This window comes from Hemitrygon akajei, chromosome 4 (genome assembly GCF_048418815.1).
Source record: "Hemitrygon akajei chromosome 4, sHemAka1.3, whole genome shotgun sequence".
NCBI lineage: Eukaryota > Metazoa > Chordata > Chondrichthyes > Myliobatiformes > Dasyatidae > Hemitrygon > Hemitrygon akajei.
In genome coordinates this window covers 104,929,815-104,950,288 of record NC_133127.1, presented here as the reverse complement: position 1 = coordinate 104,950,288, position 20,474 = coordinate 104,929,815, and the positions used below count along the sequence as shown (strand labels likewise).

The window sequence follows — 20,474 nt, the reverse complement described above, 5'->3', positions numbered from 1 at the left end:
TTACTGTCACTTATTCTGGCGTTACAACATTTTGAGGTTTACATTTGTCTGGCACAGAAGCCATTGATAGTTTATACTGATCACAACCTATTGGTATTTTTGACTAACATGAAGAATAAAAATAGACGGTTTTTAAGTTGGAGGTCTGATGTTACAAGATTTTGATTTACAGATACAACATGTAAAGGGAACTGACAATGTAATTGCTGATTGTTTATCTAGATGTTAGATTTGAAATTATATCTGTGTTACTCTGTTGGCTAATGACTGCATCTGTATTATATTAGATTCTGTAATGTGCCTTACTATTGGATTTTCCCCCCCCCCCGGTAAAATTCTTTTAAGGGTGGGGGTGTTATGTGTGATGAGAAAACCATGGGGTGATGGGGGTCCAGAGTTGACCCCCATGAACTATGCTGCTAATGAGAGAGAAAGAGATGGGGGGGGTGGGGGGAGAGGTGCCATGCTACACATGCTGATAATGAGAGAGACACAAATATTTTAAATTATGGCTTCTTTAGCTGATGACTTTACTTCCAAGGACTTTGCCTGCTTGTGTGAATTTTTGCTGACACAGCAGAGTGATGCCAGGTGCCTGTTGAGACTGGGGGGAGTGGCCAGTTTGATGGACATGATCAGTTATTGGATGGCTGGTACCCCGGCTGGGGAGATAAAAGACAAGTCTGCTGAGACACAGGCCAGACACGCCACTGGACACTGAACGAGTGTTGTTCACCCACAGGAAGGTGGGGGCTTGGGAGGGTCGATTTGGGGGATTGGTCTGAAGCTCACAGTGTGTGAAGGCAGGCCGGTGGGGGCTTCTGTGTGTGTCCATCCTCGTCTGGGTGATGAGTCCACCACTGAAGAACGGTCTAGCCAGGAACGGAAGGGTCATAATCGATGACCACAACAGTTACAATGGAACAAGAAGACAACAGAAGGTGTTCTCTCTCTCTCTCTCCCTCATCCCCCCCCTCTCCCCCCCTCTCCCGCCCTCGCCCCCTCCCTCCCCCTCCCCTCCCCTACTCCCCCCTCCCTCCCCCCTCCCTCCCCCACTCCCTCCCCTCTCCCCTCCCCCTCCCCCCACCTCCCTCCTCCCCCTCCCCCTCTCCCCTCCCCCCCCTCCCCCCTCACCTCCCCCTCCCCTCCCCCTCCCTCCCCCTCCCTCCCCCCTCCCCCTCCCTCCCCCCTCCCCTCCCCCTCCCCTCCCCCCCTCCCTCCCCCCTCTCCCTCCCCCTCTCCCTCCCCCTCTCCCTCCCCCTCCTCTCCCCTCCCTCTCTCCCTCCCCCTCTCTCTCCCTCCCCTCACCTCTCTCCCTCCCCCTCTCTCTCCCCCTCCCTCTCTCCCTCCCCCTCTCTCTCCCTCTCTCTCCCTCTCTCCCTCTCTCTCCCTCTCTCTCCCTCTCTCTCCCTCTCTCTCCCCTCTCTCCCTCTCTCTCCCTCTCTCTCCCTCTCTCTCCCTCTCCTCTCCCCTCTCCCCTCTCCCTCTCCCTCTCCCTCTCTCCCTCTCTCTCTCTCCCCTTCCCCCCCCTCATCCAGGTCATTTATAAAAATCACAAAGAGTAAGGGTCCCAGAACAGATCCTTGAGGCCCTCCACCAGTGACCAACCTCCATGCAGAACATGACCCATCTACAACCACTCTTTGCATTCTGTTAGCAAGCCAGTTCTGGATCCACAAAGCAATGTCCCCTTGGATCCCATGCCTCAATAAGCCTTGCCTTGCTGAAATCCATATATACTATATCTACTGCTCTTTCTTCTTCAATGTGTTTAGTCACATCCTCAAAATTCAATCAGGCTCATAAGGCACAACCTGCCCTTCACAAAGCCATGCTGACTATTGCTAATCATATTATACCTCTCTGAATGTTAATAAATCCTGCCCCTCGGGATCTTACCAACCTCTGAGGTAAGACTCAATAATCTATAATTTCCTGGGCTATCTCTACTCCCTTTCTTGAATAAAGGAACAACATTTGCAACCCTGCAATCCTCCAGAACCTCTCCCGTCCCCATCGATGATGCAAAGATCATCGCCAGAGGCTCAGCAATCTCCTCCCTCACCTCCCACAGTAGCCTGGGGGTACATCTCATCCGGTCCCGGCGACTTATCCAACTTGATGCTTTCCAAAAGCTCCAGCACATCTCTTTTCGTTAATATCTACCTGCTCAAGCTTTTCAGTCTACTGCAAGTCATCACTACAATCACCAAGGTCCTTCTCCATAGTGAATACTGAAGTAAAGTATTCATTAAGTACCTCTGCTATTTCCTCCGGTTCCATGCACACTTTCCCACTATCACACTTGATAGGTCCTATTCTTTCATGTCTTATCCCCTTGCTCTTCACATACTTGTAGAATTCCCTGGGGTTTTCCTTAATCCTGCCCGCCAAGGCCTTCTCATGGCCCCCTTCTGCTTTCCTTCTTAAGTTCCTTCCTGTTAGCCTTATAATCTTCCAGATCTCTAATATTACCTAGCTCTCTGAATCTTTTTGTAAGCTTTTCTTTTCTTCTTGACTAGATTTATTACAGCATGGTTTCTATACCCTACCATAACTTCCCTGTCTCATTGGAACGCACCTATGCAGAACTCCACACAAATATTCCCTAAACATTTGCCACATTTCTTCCGTACTTTTCCCTTGAGAACATCTGTTTCCAATTTAAGCTTCCCATTTCCTGCCTGATAGCGTCATAATTCCCCTTACAGTACTCCAATTAAACGCTTTTCTAACTTGTCTGTTCCTATCTCTCTCTAATGCTATTGTAAAGGAGATAGGTAGAGAGAACGATGGAGCGATAGAGTGAGATTGATAGATAGAGAGATTGATAGATGGATAGATATATGTACGATAGATAGATTATACAGCTAGAGAGAGATAGTGGGGAGATAGAGAGGGGAAGAGAAGGAGAGATATATCTAGATAGAGACAGAGATAGATAGAGAGAAGGATAGATAGTGATATAGAGAGATAGATAGAGTGATAGATAAAGGGATAGATAGTGACAGAGATGGAGAGGTAGAGAGAAAGATAGAATTGGAGAGATATAGATTGGCAGATAGATATATATAGAGAGATAGATAGTGATAGATAAAGAGAGATATATAGAGAGATGGATAGATAGGTAGAGAGAGGTAGAGAAATAGAGAGATAGACTGACAGAGATATATATAGCGAGAGATTGATATATAAAGAGTTAGCTAAAGCGATAGAGAGAAAGATAGGTAGAGAGAGAGATAGAAAGATACAGAGATAGAGATGTAGATCGATATATAGAAAGAAAGAGATAAGAGAAAAAATATATATATATATAAAGATAAAGGAAATGTGTTTATTTATTATATATATATATATATATATATATATATATTATATATATATATATAAAGATAGAGATAAATAGAGAGAGACAGAGAGATATATAGACAGAGAGATAGAGAGAGATATAGAGAGATAGGGAAATAAATAGAAAGGAAGATAATACCCATTATCCCACAAGTCTTGCCATAATTCCCTAATTCTTTGCCCCACTATCCCCTTAGATACTGATTTGCTAAGTGGGTCTATATCCACAATTGAACAGCTTCTTTAGCAAACAATCAACCTGCTCATTACCCTCAACATCTCTACATATAGAGACTCATAAGAGAACATGAAAACTAATACTTTGAATATGAAATAAAATTTGAAGAGCTTCCAACAGTAAATCTGACCCCACTGTGAGAATGACCTGTTTTAAGATTAGTCTAAACTGAAGAAGAATCTGAAACAAATTACAACTTTATTTATCTAACCTCCACAATGGTAAGGGTATTTGTCCCATTTCAACCAGTAAAGCTGAAACAGGAAATGACCTTACTATACCACAACACAATCTTATAGCCTGAGCTTGTATCACATCCAAAAATTTAAACTGTGGAGATAAAGCTGATCCATAAGCAACACAGGCCATAATCAAGACAGATCTCATTAAACCAGGTCAACAAAGATTTCTGTGTAGCACTGCAAGAATACCCACATAGACACCTAATTATATTTAATGCTCCTTTACATAGAACATAGAATAGTACAGCACATTACAGGCCCTTTGGCCTACAATGTTGTGCCGAACCCTCAAACCCTGCCTCCCATATAACCCCCGCACCTTAAATTCGTCCATATACCTGTCTCTTAAATTTCATTAGTGTATCTGCCTCCACCACTAACTCAGGTAGTGCATTCCACGCACAAAACCACTCTCTGAGTGAAAAACCTTCCTCTAATATCCCCCTTGAACTTCCCTCCCCTTACCTTAAAGCCATGTCCTCTTGTACTGAGCAGTGGTGCCCTGGGGAAGAGGCGCTGGCTGTCCACTCTGTCTATTCCTCTTAATATCTTGTACACTTCTATCATGTCTCCTTTCATCCTTCTTCTCTCCAAAGAGTAAAGCCCTAGCTCCCTTAATCTGCTGATCATAATCCATACTCTCCAAACCAGGCAGCATCCTGGTAAATCTCCTCTGTACCCTTTCCAATGCTTTCACATCCTTCCTATAGTGAGGCGACCCAGAACTGGACACAGTACTCCAAGTGTGGCCTAACTAGAGTTTTATAGAGCTGCATCATTACATCGCGACTCTTAAACTCTATCCCTTGACTTAGAAAGCTAACACCCCATAAGCTTTCTTAACCTACCTTATCTACCTGTGAGGCAACTTTCAGGGATCTGTGGACATGTACCCCCAGATCTCTCTGCTCCTCCACACTACCAAGTATCCTACCATTTACTTTGTACTCTGCCTTGGAGTTTGTCCTTCCAAAGTGTACCACCTCACACTTCTCCAGGTTGAACTCCATCTGCCACTTCTCAGCCCACTTCTGCATCCTATCAATGTCTCTCTGCAATCTTCGACAATCCTCTACACTATCCCACAACACCACCAACCTTTGTGTTATCTGCAAACTTGCCAACCCACCCTTCTACCCCCACATCCAGGTTGTTAATAAAAATCACAAAAAGTAAAGGTCCCAGAACAGATCCTTGTGGGACACCACTAGTCACAACCCTCCAATCTGAATGTACTCCCTCCACCATGACCCTCTGCTTCTGCAGGCAAGCCAATTCTGAATCCACCTGGCCAAACTTCCCTGGATCCTATGCCTTCTGACTTTCTGAATAAGCCTACCGTGTGAAACCTTGTCAAATGCCTTACTAAAATCCATGTAGGTCACATCCACTGCACTACCCTCATCTATATGCCTAGTCACCTCCTCAAAGAACTCTATCATGCTTGTTAGGCACAATCTGCCCTTCACAAATCCATGCTGATTGTCCCTGATCAGACTATGATGCTCTAATGCCCATCGATCCTATCTCTAAGAATCTTTTCCAACAGCTTTCCCACCACAGACGTAAGGCTCACTGGTCTACATTACATTTGGAAAACTCCCCCCCACCCCCGGTTTCCTAACGGACAGCACACTGCATACAACTAATGGAATTACATTTATGAATATTAACTTAAGGTGGGGCATAAGAGGAGACACTTTTACAGAATACATAAAAACTGTTAGATTGATGGGGGAAGGGTGTTAAGACAAGAAGGGAAGGAATATATTAGCTCAACTTAGAACTAGGCACACTATGCTTAACTATTCCTTGTATCTTGTTGGAAAACATCACTCCGGGTGTGTAGGTTTTATCATTATGAAACAGTTGAACAAATTCTATCACAATGTGAAGCAGATAAGGCTGAAAATAGGCTTCGACTACTATCTTTGGAAGTTGATAGTTTTCAGTTCAAAACTTTAAGTTATGGAAGTGACTTTAATTTAATGCACAAAATTGTCCTTCATTATTTACAAATTATAGGGCTTTTGGGGGTAACTTAGTTTTCATTTGATAAAGAACTGCTAGGGGTTTATTTCCCAATTCTCTACACACACTCCAGTCCAGTTGGTGGTGCTGATGCACCTTTAAGTTGGACTTTCAACCGCCATTAAGTCAGAAGAAGTTGTTCCGTGATGTCATCCATATGTTTAAACGTCTTGACGTACAACATGACCCCTGACAGAACAACTGAGCAAATTTGTCTGACACAGTTCTTGTGGAAAATGGATTCTGCATTGGTTCTCCTTATTCCAGCTTTCTGAAAAGACCATAATACATAGGAGCAGAATTAGGTCATTTGGCCAAAAGCTTCCCTCAGTTATCCACTGTGCCCAACAGTGAATTTAATTCCAGTCCTCAGTTATTGCTGGAGGTGAGACAAAGAGGCTGCAGGTGGTGGAATCTGGAGCAACACAAAACATCGGGCAGCATCGGTGTAAGGAAATAGACAGTTAACATTTCGATTGAAAGATAGGGGGACGATAGTCATTATAAAAGAGCAGAAGGAATGGGTAAGTGAGATCTAGATGAGGAGTAAATGTGAGAGGGGAGAGTGGAAATTATATTAAGCTGAGAGATAATAGGTGGAAGTTGCTGTATCTTCCAAAGGGAAACGTGTTTCGAGTTCACCCTGTTCAGACCTTTCCCAATGTTATGGAACTTAATTAAGCAGATTGATCTACTGATTCAATCCAAAAAAATTCCTAGCCTAGATGGGTGGTCCTTATGACTCCAATTCAACATCAACATCTCTTAAATTTGGAGACACGAGACTAAATTGACTGGAATACTAGAATATGGAGCATCAAAGTGCTGAAGTTACTTGGGGAGGGTGGCATTCAAGAGTGTCAGGGACATTGGTGAGTGCAGTTGCTATCACTAGGGAGAAAGTGTTTGAAAAGCTAAAAGGTCTGAAGACAGGTAACTTACCTGAACCGGGTGGAGAAAAGAAATAACTGAAGAGATCATGGAGACGGTAGTAATGACCTTTCAAGAATCACTAGGTTGTCCCGGAGGACTAGAAAATTGCAAATATCACTCCACTCTTTAAGAAGGGAGGCACAGAAAAGAAAATAAATTGTAGGCCATTTAGCCTGACTTCAGTGGCTCAGAATATGTTGGACTCCATTATTAAGGATGATGTTTTAGGGTACTTCAGAATCAGAATCAAAATCAAATATAACATTATCAACATACGTTGTAAAACTTGTGGTTTTGAAACAGCCGTACATTGCAATACATAGTAATAAAATCATAAATTACAATAAGATGTAGATAAAATTAAATAAGTTGTGCAAAAGAGAGGAAACAATACTAAGGTAGTGTTCATGGGTTCATTGTGCATTCAGAAATCTGATGGCTATAGAGAAGAAGCTGACCTAAAACATTGAGTGTGTGCCTTCAAGCTCCTGTACCTCCTCCTCTCCCCTTCCCCACTCCCCCACTCCCCTCTCCTCCCTCTACCCCTCTCTCTACCCTCTCACCCCTTCCCCAGCCTCTCTCCCTACCCCACTCTCCCCTCCTCTTCTCTCCCCCTCACCCCCTCTGTACCACTTACCCTCTTCCCCTTCTCTGCCTCTCAATCTTCCCCCTTGCCCCCTCTACACCTCTATCTCCCGTCTCTCCACTCTCTCACCCCCCTCCCCAGCCACTCCCCTTTCCACCTTCTCTCCCTCCAACTCTCTCTCCCCTCTCTTCACCAATCTTTATCCCCTCTTCCATTCTATCTTCAAAGCACTCTCCCCTACTCTCTCCCCCACTGTCTCACCCTCTCTCATTTTCTCACCCCTGTCCCATACTCTCTCCAACACACTCTCCACTACTCTCTCTCCTTCTCTCCCTGCTCTCTCCCCATCTGTCCCCAGCTCTCTCTCACGCCCTCTCTCTCCCCCTCACAGTAACTCTTTCTCCCCGCTTTCCTCCCCTCTCTGTCCCCACTCTGACCCCCCTCTGTCTACCCCCCCTCTCCTTTCTCCCTCTCCCCCTTCTACACCTCTTTGACCTCTCTTTCACCCCCCTCGTCCTCTCTCTCTCCCCCTCTTCTTTCCCTCTCTCTCCTCATTTTCCCCACAGTCCCTTCTCCTTCTACCCTTTCCTCTCTCTCTAATCCCTCTAACCTCTCTCCCCACCATGCTCACTACTCCCTCTCCCTCTCTACCCCCACCATGCTCTCACTCCCCATCTCTCTATGTTCTTCCTCTAGCCCTCTTTCTCCTTCTTCTCTCTCTCCCACCTCTCCCCTCCACTCTCCCACCTCTCCCCTCCACTCTCCCACCTCTCCCCTCCACTCTCCCACCTCCCTCCTCCACTCTCCCCATTCCTCACACACTCCTTCCCCCCTCTCCTCCCTCTTCTCTCTCCCTACCCTCCCTTATGCACTCCCTCCCTCTCCCTCCCCCTCTCCCCCTGTCTCCCTATCCCCTACCTCATCTCTCCCCCTCATTTCCTTCTCTCCACCCTCTCTCTCCTTCTCTCCATGCACTCTGTATTCCTCTCCACCCTCTCTCCATCTTTCCCTCTCTCTTCCCACATTCCACCCTCTCTCTACCCCCTCTCCCCCACTCGTTCCCCACTCTCCCCCCACTATCTTCCCCCCTCTCTCTCCTACTCTCTCCCACCACCCTCCTCCCATTCTCTCCCACTTCTTTCTCCCCATTTCTCCCCGTCTCTGCCCTTATCTCCCTGTCTCGCTCTCCACTTACATTCCTCTCTCTCCCACTTTATATCCCCATCTCTCTCCTGTCTTATCTCCCCCTCTCTCTCCCCCATTATCTATCCCGTCTCTTCTATTCACTACCCCAACCCTCTCTTTCTCTAATGGTCCGGTCCATAAAGTCCACATTCTGGTTCCCAGTCCAGTCCATTGCTCCTTATTCCAGGATTTCTGGTTTTCCCTTGTTCTGTTGGGTGCTCTAATTTAGGCACCTGATTCTCATTTTGGGCTGTTCCTAAGGAGGGGTCCTGGCTCCGTGTTCAGGTGTCCCAAGATCGAGTCAAGGCTTTGGGTTCTTGTCCTGTCCATGTGCCTCATCCTGTGCAGGAGTTCCATGCCCAGTCCGGCAGCAAAGCCTAGAAGAACCCAAGCCATGTCCAGTCCTGTAGCCACGTCATGTCCTCACCTAGTTCTGGGTTCCCAGCCCAAGTCAAGACCCAGGTTCTGGGTCCTTGTCCAATCTCTGTCTCGGAGTCCAAGACCAGGCTCCTAGTTCCCAGTTCCTTGTCCTGGTCCTGCTTTCCTAGCCAAAGACCTAGCCCAGGTCTGTGTTCCTGTCCCAGCTCCTAGTCTGTGTCCCGTCCCGTCCCTAACTCTAGTCCAGTCCAATTCCTAATACTTCAGTGTCTGTGTCTTGCATTTGGGTCCGCTCAAGGCGCCCCCACCTTATAACACTTTCACCCCTCTCTCTACACCTCTCCCCCTTTTTCACCACCCTCATCCACTTTCTCTCACCCTCTCTGCTCCCCAGCTTCTGCCTCCACCCATCTCTCCGCCTCTCTCCCCTCCATCACGCCCCCTCTCTCACCCCTCTGTCACACACCCTTCTCCTCTCTCTCACCCTCATTTCCCCTCTCTATCTCCATCCTCTCTTCCACTCTCTCCCACTCTTTTCTCCACCCACTCCCCCTCCCCTTCTCTCTCTCTATGCCACTCTCTCCTGTCATGACCTCAGCCCCCTCCTTTGTGAGAATCGCGAGAGAGAGAGAGAGAGAGAGAGCCTTACGGTTTGGAATGTGGGCTGGCCGCTCAGCAAGACAAAAGCCTTGGACATAGCCATTGTCTTGGGAGACACCTTTGTGGAATAAGGAACTGGACTACGTGCAAACCCTCAGGGCAATGTGAGATGGGTGATGGGGGAAAGATTGCCTCACCCCCACCCTGATTGACATCTACAACCCTGCCAGTCCAGATAAAAGGGGGGCTGCCGAGGCGGGGCCTCAGACGCACCAAGGAGACACACGAAGAAGACACGATAGCGCTTCCCGTCGGAGCGGGAAGCCATTCTGAAGGAAGCCACGTGCGTTAGATTCCGGATCGGGAGTCTGTGGCTGGAACCAAAGGAAAAACCGCTTTAACTAACAACAGGGATTTGCTTCGCAAGGACGACGGGCAAGTGTTCCTTTTCTCTCTCTCCAACACGTGAAATGCCAGCGGTTCCCGAAACGGGGAAGCCTGCAGACTTTGAGTGACTCTTATATTCCATTGGACTCAGTATCCCCTAGACAACGATAGAGCTTATTTTTGATTGATTATTACTATTCCTGTGCTTTAGATTGAGTTTTGACGATGTATATGATCTGAATGTTTTGTATTAACCATACGTTTGTGCCCCTTTATAAATAAAACATTTGAAAATAGTATCATCAGGCTTCAGCGGACCTCTCTATCTTTGCTGGTAAGTCACCCGGTTACTGGGGAACGTAACACTCCCTGCTTCTATATCCCACTCTCCTCTTCCATCTCTCCTGCTCTCTCCCACTCTTCCCCCTTCCTCTTTCCCCTTGCTCCCCCTCTGTCCACTCTCGCGCATCTTTCCTCCTCTCCACCAACTCTCCCCTCTGTCCCTCCTCTCTCTTCCCCTACTCTCCGCGCCTCTCTCCACTCTGCCTCCACCCTCACTCTCCCCCTCTCTCCTCCTCTTCTCCTCATCTCACCGTTCTCTCCCCTCTCTCTTCTGTCTCTACTGACTCTCCCTCCCCACTCTCTCCCCGTCCATACTGACTCACTCCCCCTCTCCGGCTCTCTCTCTGCCCCCTCTCTACCTCACACTCTATCCCACACACTGCCTTGTCTCTCCCACTCCACCCTCACTCCCTTTGTCTCCCCTCTCCTCTCTCCACCCACTACCCTCTTTCCCCACTCTTGCCACCTCTCCTCCCCTTTCTTGCTCCTATCTCTCCCTGCTCTCTCTGTCCCCCTCTCCTCTCCCTTTCCCCACTTGTTCTCCCCATCCATACCCAATCTCTCCTCCTCTCTCCCCTCTATCTCTCTCCCCCTCCCTATCTCTCATTTTGCCCTCTCTCTCCCTTCTCTCTTTCACTCTCCCACACTCACTTCTCTTCTACTCCGTCTCCTCTCTCTCCCCCTCTCCCTCTCCACTTTCTAACCCCTCGCTCTCCCACTTCACCCCCTCTCGTTCCCCTCTCCCCCTCCCTGTCTGTCTGTCTCCCCCTCATTTTCCCTCTCATGTTCTGTCTCCCCCAACATCTCTTCACTCTACCCTCTTTCTCCTCACCTCTCTCCCCCATCTTCCCTCTCAACCCACACATCCCCCATCTCCCCCACTGTCTCCTGCCTCTCTACCCCTCGTTCCTTCTCTCTTTCTCTTTGTCTTTCCACCCTCTCCTCACTGTCTCCCCCCTCCCTCCCTCCCTCTCTCTCTTCCCCTCTTCTCTGCCCTTTTTTCTCTCCACCTTTCTCCCCAAATCTCCCCCTCTCCTACTCTCACTCTTTCTTTCTCTCCCCTTCCACTTCCCCCTGCTCCCCCTCTCTCACACTCCCACTCTCTCCCATCTTTCCCACCTCTGACCCTCCCTCTCCCCACTCTCCTCCCCGTCTCTCTGTTCCACTATGCCCCTCTGTCTATCAATCCTCTCTCCCCTTCTTTGTCCCCGTCAATGCTCTTATACCCCAGATCTCCCCCACTCTCCCCCCCTCTACACCCACTCTCCCCTCCCCAGCTCACACCCTCCCTCCCCTCTCTCCCCTTCTCCTCTCTCTCCCTCATTTCCCCCCTCTATATCTACATTCTCCCCTCGATCCCCCTCTATCTCCACCCTCTCTTCCCCTCTTTCTCCCATTCCTTTCTCCCCCACTCCCGCTCTCCTACTCTCTATCCAACTCTCTCTTTCTGTATCCTACTCTCTTCCCCCTCTCCCATTCCCTCAACAACTCTCCCCTCTCCCCCCCCCCTCTCCTGCCCCTCTTTCCCCCGCTCTTCTAGAGCGTACATTAGCTCTCCAACACTACTTCATGGCTTTTTTTCACCTTTCATTGAGATTGGTGCAGTGATATCAGCTTCTCAACATCACTCAGGAAGAGTCTCACATCCCCACAGTCAGCAAGTTGCAGTCTGTTTCATTGCTTTGAAAGAAGTTGGACAACTGTGCTACCACCAAGGTACTCAAAATATGATGTTGGAAAGGCAATAAAAAACAGTAACACACACAAAATGCAGGAGGAACTCAGCAGGCCAGGAAGAGAGTACAGTCAACATTTTGGGCTGAGACCCTTCAAAGGGACTGGAGAGAAAAAAGATGAGCAGTAGATTTAAAAGGTGGGTGGGGGGGAGGAAGAAGCACAAGATAATAGGTGAAAACAGGAGGGGGAGGGATGAAGTAAAAAGCAAGGAAGTTGATTGATGAAAGAGATAGAGGGCTGGAGAAGGGGGAGTCTGACAGGAAGAATAAAAGGGGAGGAGCACCAGAGGGAGGTGATGGGCAGGCAATGGTGAGGGGGGGGGGGGGTCCATTACTGGATGTTTGAGAAATCAATGTTCATACCATCAGGTTGGAGGCTACTCAAATGGAATATAAGGTGTTGGTCCTCCAACCTGAGTATGGCCTCATCACAACAGTACAGGAGGACATGGATTGACATATCGGAATGGGAAGTGGAATTAAAATGGGTGGCCATTGGGAGATCCAGCTTCTGGTGGATGGAGCATAGATGCTCAGTTAAACGGTCGCCCAATCTACGTTGGGTCTCACCAGTATACAAGAGGTCACATTGGGAGCACCAGACACAATAGATAACCCCAACAGACTCACAGGTGAAGTGTCACCTCACCTGGAAGGACTGTTTGGGGCCCTGAATGGTAGTGAGGGAGGAGGAATAGGGGAAGGTGTAACACTTGTTCTGTTTACAAGAATAAGTACCAGAAGGGAGATCAGTGGGGAGGGACAAATGGACAAAGGAGTCTTGTAGATCCCTGCAGAAAGTGTGGAGGAAGGAAGGGTGTGCTTGGTGGTGGGATCCTGTTGGAGATGGCAGAGGTTTCGGAGAATTATTTGCTGGATGCAGAGACTGGTGGGGTGGTAGGTGAGGACAAGAGGAACCTTATCCCTGGTAGTGTGGTGGGAGGATGGCATAAGAGCAGACATGCGTGAAATGGAAGAGATGCGGTTGAGGGCAGTGTTGATGGTGGAGGAAGCGAAGCCACTTTCTTTGAAAAAGGAGGACATTTCAGTTGTTCTAGAATGAAAAGCCTCATCCTGAGAGCAGATGCAGTGAAGATGGAGGAATTGAGAGAAGGGGATGGTGTTTTTGCAAGTAACAAGGTGTGAAGAGGCATAGTCCAGACAGCTGCGAGAGTCAGTGGGTTTATTATAGACATCCCTGGAAGAGACTTCGCAGAGTAGTAATCAAATCATAAACAAGAGAAAATATGCTGGGGAAACTCAGCAGGCCAGGCAGCATCTATGGGAAAAAAAGGTACAATCAACGTTTCAGGCCGAAACCCTTCGGCAGGGCTGGAGAAAAAAATGATGGGGAATAGATTTAAAAGGTAGGGGAGAGGAGAACAGTGCAGGATAGCTTTCAGAGATTCCTTTCTTGATGTGAATTTTTGAATGACAGCTTCAGCACAAAGTCATTTTGTAGCAAGATTAGTTCTTTCACCATCCTTCGTCAACAGTGCTTCTCCCTATAGACGCTGCCTGGCTTGCTGTGTTCCACCAGCACTTTGTGTGTGTTTGAATTTCCAGCATCTGCAGATTTCCTCGGGTTTGCTCTTTCTGTTAATTCCTCATTACAAGTGTTCAGAATGGATTTATTACCCAATCTGTAATAAGAATCGAGAATCTCTGACGTGTCTATATACATCACATCCAGATTGGCACAGCATACTTGAAGATTATCATCTGCTATTCTTTCTCTTTGTTCCAATTCTAAGAGACTCGGAAATTGGAAAAGGCCAAATGGACAATGTTGCACCTAAATAGGGTTAAATTGGACAGAAATCTGGAGAAGAGTAAGTTGACTTTTACAAGCTTCACATCATTTTCTTGCAATTGAAGACCAAATTCAAAAAAGTTTGTGAATAATTTTGACAAATAAGCGATGTCATGTCTAATATCTTTTTTTTTCTTCTTTATAGATGCCACTAAGTAGATGGCAATGCCTTAACCATTTGCGTGTTGTAAGGCCACTAGGGCCCCTTCCATCCTTATCAAGGGGAGTGCTAAACTTCTCTCCTTTCATACAACACATGTCTAATATTCTTGAGTTGATTACTGAATGAAGCATCCAAGTCTTAAAAGAATTTTACCACAGTTTCAAAAGTGGATAAAGTACCTCAGGCAGTTTCTTACTGAGACACGTCTGTATGCAACAGCACACAATCAAACTGTTCATCATTCTCAATTCAAAGCTCTTGAAATAGTCAAGAATTGAAAGCATTGGACTTGATTTCAGTTACCACGCTGATAACAATATTTAATAATATTGTAGGGGGCTTCCCAAATTTACCAACAACATGTTATGTGCACACAAACCACCTCTGTTTTGTTGTGAAGTGCCGGCAAGCATATTTTGAAACGTTTTCTGTTTCTGAAAGTTTTTACAAAGTGACTGAATATAAAGTAACACATACAAAATGCTGGAGGAACTCTGCAGATCAGGCAGCGTCCTTGAATATGAATAGATAGTTGACTATCCCAGCCCTTGACCTTTCCCATCCACCTAGCTTCATCTATCACCTTCCAGCTCATCTCCTTCCCCTCCCCCCAACTTTCTCCCTTCCTTTCCAGTCCTGACAGGTCTCAGCCCAAAATGTCAACCATTTATTCATTTCCATAGATACTGCCTAACTTTTTTTTTGCTTTATCATTTTATTCTCTTCAGATGTTCAAGGAGCCTGGAAAGTTTCATTGCCTCATTTGAGAAGAAATCTTTTTGCACAAGAGGCATTTTGCCTGCTGTTGGTTGCTTGGTGCTGATGTAAATCCATATTTCAGATACTCCAAGCAATACTGTCCAGATTTTTCTGCTTGGTCTGCTTCTGCCATTGTTGTTGTGGATAAGCAGACACCTTCAATTGTCTGTTGTTTAAGTCCAACCTCAAGTGCAGCAATCAATAAAAGGGAAAGTTATGATGTCAACATAGCTCAGGCAAAACCTGTCTCTGCCTGAAGGTACATAAAGGGGGGCAGTGATATCTCAGTTTACATGGGCAAGAGAATGCAGTCAAGACCATTCAAAGGGCAGTTTCTGAAATTTACCCTATTGAATGCTATACATAGCATTCATAGGAACTGCATCACTGTGTGATTAAAAAATGGGACCATACTAGCTAGCACTGAATAGAGGGTGGAGTAGACTTGGAAATAACACAATTCCTTTTGTCCCAATTTCTCACAATATGCCAAGTACATGTTTCACATTTCTTTTCAATAATTATAGCATGCTTTGAGCAAAGTCAAAACAAAAAAACCAGGAGATTCACAAGAGATGTGGTGATAATGTGATCATTGTAATCTATTGTAAGACCATAAGACATTAAGATACAGGAGTAGAATTAGGCTATTTGGTCCATAGAGTGTGCTCTGCCGTTTCATAGTGGTTAATCCATTTTCCGACAGCCCTAATCTCCTTCCACATTCCCATATCCCCTCATGTCCTGACTAATCAAAAATCTAAAATATACCCAATGATGGCCTCCACAACCACCTGTGGCAAAGAATTCTATAGACTCGCCAGTCTCTGGCTAAAGAAATTCCTCCTCATCTTTGTTCAAAAAGATGCCCCTCTATTCTGATGCTGTGTCCTCTGGTCTTAGACAGTCCCACCATAGGAAACATCACTCATCACTGGCAGACAACCAGTAAAAGCTCCCTTTATTCCCACTCTTTGCCTCCTGCCTATCAGCCAATACTGGTATATTTCCTGTATTACCATGGGCTCTTATCTCGTTAAGCACCCTCATCTGTGGCACCTTGTCAAAGGCCTACTGAAAATCCAAGTACACAACATCCACTGATTCTCTTTTGTCTTTTCTGCTTGTTATTGCTTCAAATAATTCCAACAGATTTGTCAGGCAAGATTTTCCCTTAAGGAAGCCATGTCGTCTATGGCCTATTTTATTATGTGCCTCCAAATACCCCCAAACCACATCCTTAACAATTTACTCCGACATCTTTCCAACCAATGAGATCAGACTAACTGGCCTATAATTTCCTTACTTCTGCCTCTCTACCTTCTGGAAGAGTTAAGTGACATTTGCAAAATTCTTGTCCTTCAGAACTATGCCAGTAACAACTGATTCTTGAAAGATCCTGACCAATGCCATCACAGTTTCTTCAGCCACATCTTTCAGAACCTTAGGGTGTATATCATCTGGTTCAGGTGACTTATCTAATTTCATACCTTTCAGTTTCCCAAGAAGCCCTTAGAACGCTCCCTCACCTATTCTGCTAGAGCAACCTCGTGCCTTCTTTTAGCCCTCCTGATTCCTTAAGTGTTCCCTTGCATTTCTTATACTCCTCAAGCATCTCATTTGTTCTTCCATGCCTATACCTGCTATGCACCTCCTTTTAATTAACTAGGGTTCAATATCTCTCAAAAACTGAGGTTCCTTAAACCTGTTATCCTTACCTTTTATTCTCACAGCTACATACAATCTTCTTACTCTTACAATTTCACTTTTGAAGGCCTTCTACTTACACCTTTGCAGATCCTTTCTGATACAATCAAAATTGGTCTTCTCTAATTTAGAATCTCAACTCAAGGACTAGACCGATCCTTTTCCATAATTATTTTGAAATCAATGGCATTATGATCACAAGATGCAAAGTGTTCCTCTACACAAAAGTCTGTCACCTGCCCTGTCTCATTCCCTAATAACAGATCAAGTACTGTTGAACTTCCATGCACTTATAAAGTAAATTTTTCTGAACACATTTGACAAACACTATCCAATCTAGTCCTTTTACAGTATGAGAAGCCCAGTTAATATGTGGAAAGTTAAAATCACCTACTATCGCAACCTTATGTTTCTTTCAACAGTCTGCAATCTCTCAACAAATTGTTCATCAAAAACCTGCTCCTGTTGGGTGGTCTATAATGTAGCCCCATTAACAAGATTATACCTTTCCTATTCCTCAGTTCCACCCATAAAGTCTCATTAGATGAGTTTTTCAGTACGAACTGTGACATATTCCCTGACTAGTATCGCCATCCCTCCCCCTTTAATTCCTGCCAATTTATCACATCTAAAACAATGGAAACTCAGAATATTGAGCTGCCGGTCCTGCCCCAACTACAACCAAGTTTCACTAATGGTTACAATATCATAATTCAATGTGTGATCCATGCCCTGAGCTCATCTGCCTTTCCTACAATGTTTCTTGTGTTGAAGTGTACTAGTCGCTCAGGACACTAGTCATACCATCATCAGCCTTTTGATTCCTGACTTTGTCTAAGGTTTTAACAATACCTGTCCCCACAACCACTCCAATATCTGTTCTAGCACTCTGGTTCCCATCCCCCTGCAACACATTTATAACTGCCCCCATGCAGTTCAAGCAAACCTTCCGGCTAGGATACCAATCCCCTCCAGTTTATGTGAAAACCATCTCTTCTATAGTGGTCCCACCTTCCCGGGAAGAGAAACCAATGATCGAAAATTGTGACTCAGTGCTATAGACCTGGCTGCTGTGACTTCTCTCTGCTAGGTTATTGCACCCCCTTCCCCAACAGCATCCAAAATGGTATGCCTGTTGAAGATGGGCACAGTGCCTGTTGTCTTTCCTGACTGTCACCCAATTTTCTGTGTTTACAGAATGGGTGTAACTCTGCATCCTGTCTATCGCATCCTCAACTCCCAAATGATCCAATTCCAGCTCCAACTCCTTAATGTGCTTCAGGTGACTTATCCACCTTCAAATCTTTCAGTCTCCCAAGCATTATTTCTCTAGTAATAGCAACTGTCCCCTGACATCCTCGAACTTTTAACATACAGTCTTCCACACTGAAGGTTAATGCAAAATACTTATTCAGTTCGTCTGCTATTTCGTTCTTCCCCCATTACTTCCTCTTCAGTGTCATTCCTTGTGGTCCAATATCTACTCTTACCTCTTTTACTCTTTATATATTGTTACGATCCCTGTAACTGGGTCACTTACCAACAAAGAGAGAGAGGTCCGCTGAAGTCTGATGGTACTATTTTTAAACGTTTTTATTTATAAAGGGGCACAAAAGTAAGGTTAATACAAACATTCAGATAATATACGTCGTCAATACTCAATCTAAAGTGCGGGTATAGTAATAATCGACAATAAGAAGTGGCTCTATCGTTTTGTCTAGGGGTAAAATATTGTCCGATGGCAATATGAAAGTCTCGCCAGTTCATACAGGCTTTTAGCCGTTTGGGGACCGCTGGGTTTTCACTGGTTGGAGAGAGAAAGAATTTTGGTGACAAAATAAACTTGCCAGCCTTTTGGACTCAAATCGTTGAATCGGGAACGTGAGTTCCCCGTTGTCAGTTCGAAGTCCTTTTCGGGGTTATCAGCCACTGGTTCCCCAAGCTAGGGGAAACGAATCACACGTGGCTCCCGAACAGCTTCCCGTCATCACGGGAGCGATGAGCAATGGTGTCTCCTTCTGGGGCGTTGCTGGAGTACTGCCTCCTGCAGTCCCCTTTTTATCGTGACTGGCAGAGTTGTAGATGTCAATCAAGGTAGGGTGATAAAATCCCCACCCCACATTGCCCAAGGGTGTCCATGTCCCTGATAGCTGGCACGTAGTATAGAGTCGCAATTCACACAGGTGTCTCTAAGAACAATGGTCAAATCCGTTGCATTGTCTCTCATTTCCTGGGTCCAAGACCCGAATTAATAGCGATCTTGCGATTCTCCGGAAGGAGGGGGCTAGTCCCGCACCCTTCGGCCCCTCAGAGCTGTGGTACATTCGTAACAATATCTGAAAAACATTTTGGTAACATTACTGATACTTCTGACTAGCTTACCTTCATACATTATTTTTCCCCCTTGTGTTTTTTTTTTGGTTGTCTCCTGCTGCTTTTTAAAAATTTTCTAATTTTCTAACTTGCCACTAATTTAGAAACAAAGAAAACCTACAGCACAATACAGGCCCTTCGGCCCACAAGGTTATGCCGAACATGTCCCTATCTTAGAAATTACTAGGCTTACCCATAGCCCCTATTTTACCTATCTAAAAGTCTCTTAAAAGACCCTATCGTATCCGCCTCCACCACCGTTGCCGGCAGCCCATTCCACGCACTCACCACTCTCTGAGTAAAAAACTGATATCTCCTCTGTACCTACTCCTCAGCACCTTAAACCTGTGTCCTCTTGAAGCAACCATTTCAGCCCTGGGAAAAAGTCTCTGACTATCCACATGATCAATGCCTCTCATCATCTTATACACCTCTATCAGGTCACCTCTCATCCTCCATCACTCTAAGGAGAAAAGGCAGAGTTCACTCAACCTGTTCTCATAAGGAATGCTCCCCAATCCAGGCAACATCCTTGTAAATCTCTTCTGCACCTTTTCTATGGCTTCAACATCCTTCCTGTAGTGAGGCAACCAGAACTGAGCACAGTACTCCAAATGGGGTCTGATCAGGGTCCTATATAGCTGCAACATTACCTCTCGGCTCCCAAATTCAATTCTACGATTGATGAAAGCCAATATACCATACACCTTCTTAACCACAGAGTCAACCTGCGCAGTTGCTTTGAGCATCCTATGGATTTGGACCCCAAGATCCCTCTGATCCTCCACACTGCCAAGAGTCTTATCATTAATACTATATTCTGCCATCGTATTTCACCTACCAAAATGAATCATTTCACACTTATCTGGGTTGAACTCCATCTGCCACTTCTCAGCCCAGTTTTGCATCCTATCAGTGTCCCGCTGTAACCTCTGAAAGCCCGCCACACTATCCACAACACCTTCAACCTTTGTGTCATCAGCAAACTTATTAACCCATCTCTCCACTTCCTCATCCAGGTCATTTATAAAAATCACGAAGAGTAAGGTTCCCAGAACAGATCCCTGAGGCAATCCACTGGTCACTGACCTCCATGACCTCCATATAACCTGTCTAGAATCACTCTTTGCCTTCTGTGGGCAAGCCAGTTCCGGATCCACAAAGCAATGTCCCCTTGGATCCCATGCCTCTTTACTTTCTCAATAAGCCTTGCATGGGGTACCTTATCACAATGCCTTGCTGAAATCCATATACACTACATCTACTGCTCTTCCTTCATCAATGTGTTTAGTCATATCCTCAAAAAAATTCAATCAGGCTCATAAGGCATGACCTGCCCTTGACAAAACCATGCTGACTATTCCTAATCATATTATACCTCTCCAAATGTTCATAAATCCTGCCTTTCAGGATCTTCTCCATCAACTCACAAACCACTGAGGTAAGACTCAATGGTCCATAATTTCCTGGGCTTTCTCTACTCCCTTTCTTGAATAAAGGAACAACCTCCGCAACCCTCCAATCCTCCAGAACCTCTCCCGTTCCCGTTGATGATGCAAAGATCATCGTCAGAGGCTCAACAATCTCCACCCTTGCCTCCCACAGTAGACTGGGATACATCTCATCCAGTCTTGGCAACTTACCCAATTTGAT

General features: G+C 45.8%; 1 pseudogene; it reads right to left on the bottom strand.

The window, feature by feature from the left end:
* Nucleotides 1-13,937: 13,937 nt before the first annotated feature.
* Nucleotides 13,938-14,075, bottom strand: LOC140727167 (U6atac minor spliceosomal RNA; annotated as a pseudogene).
* Between the last annotated feature and the right edge of the window lie 6,399 nt (nt 14,076-20,474).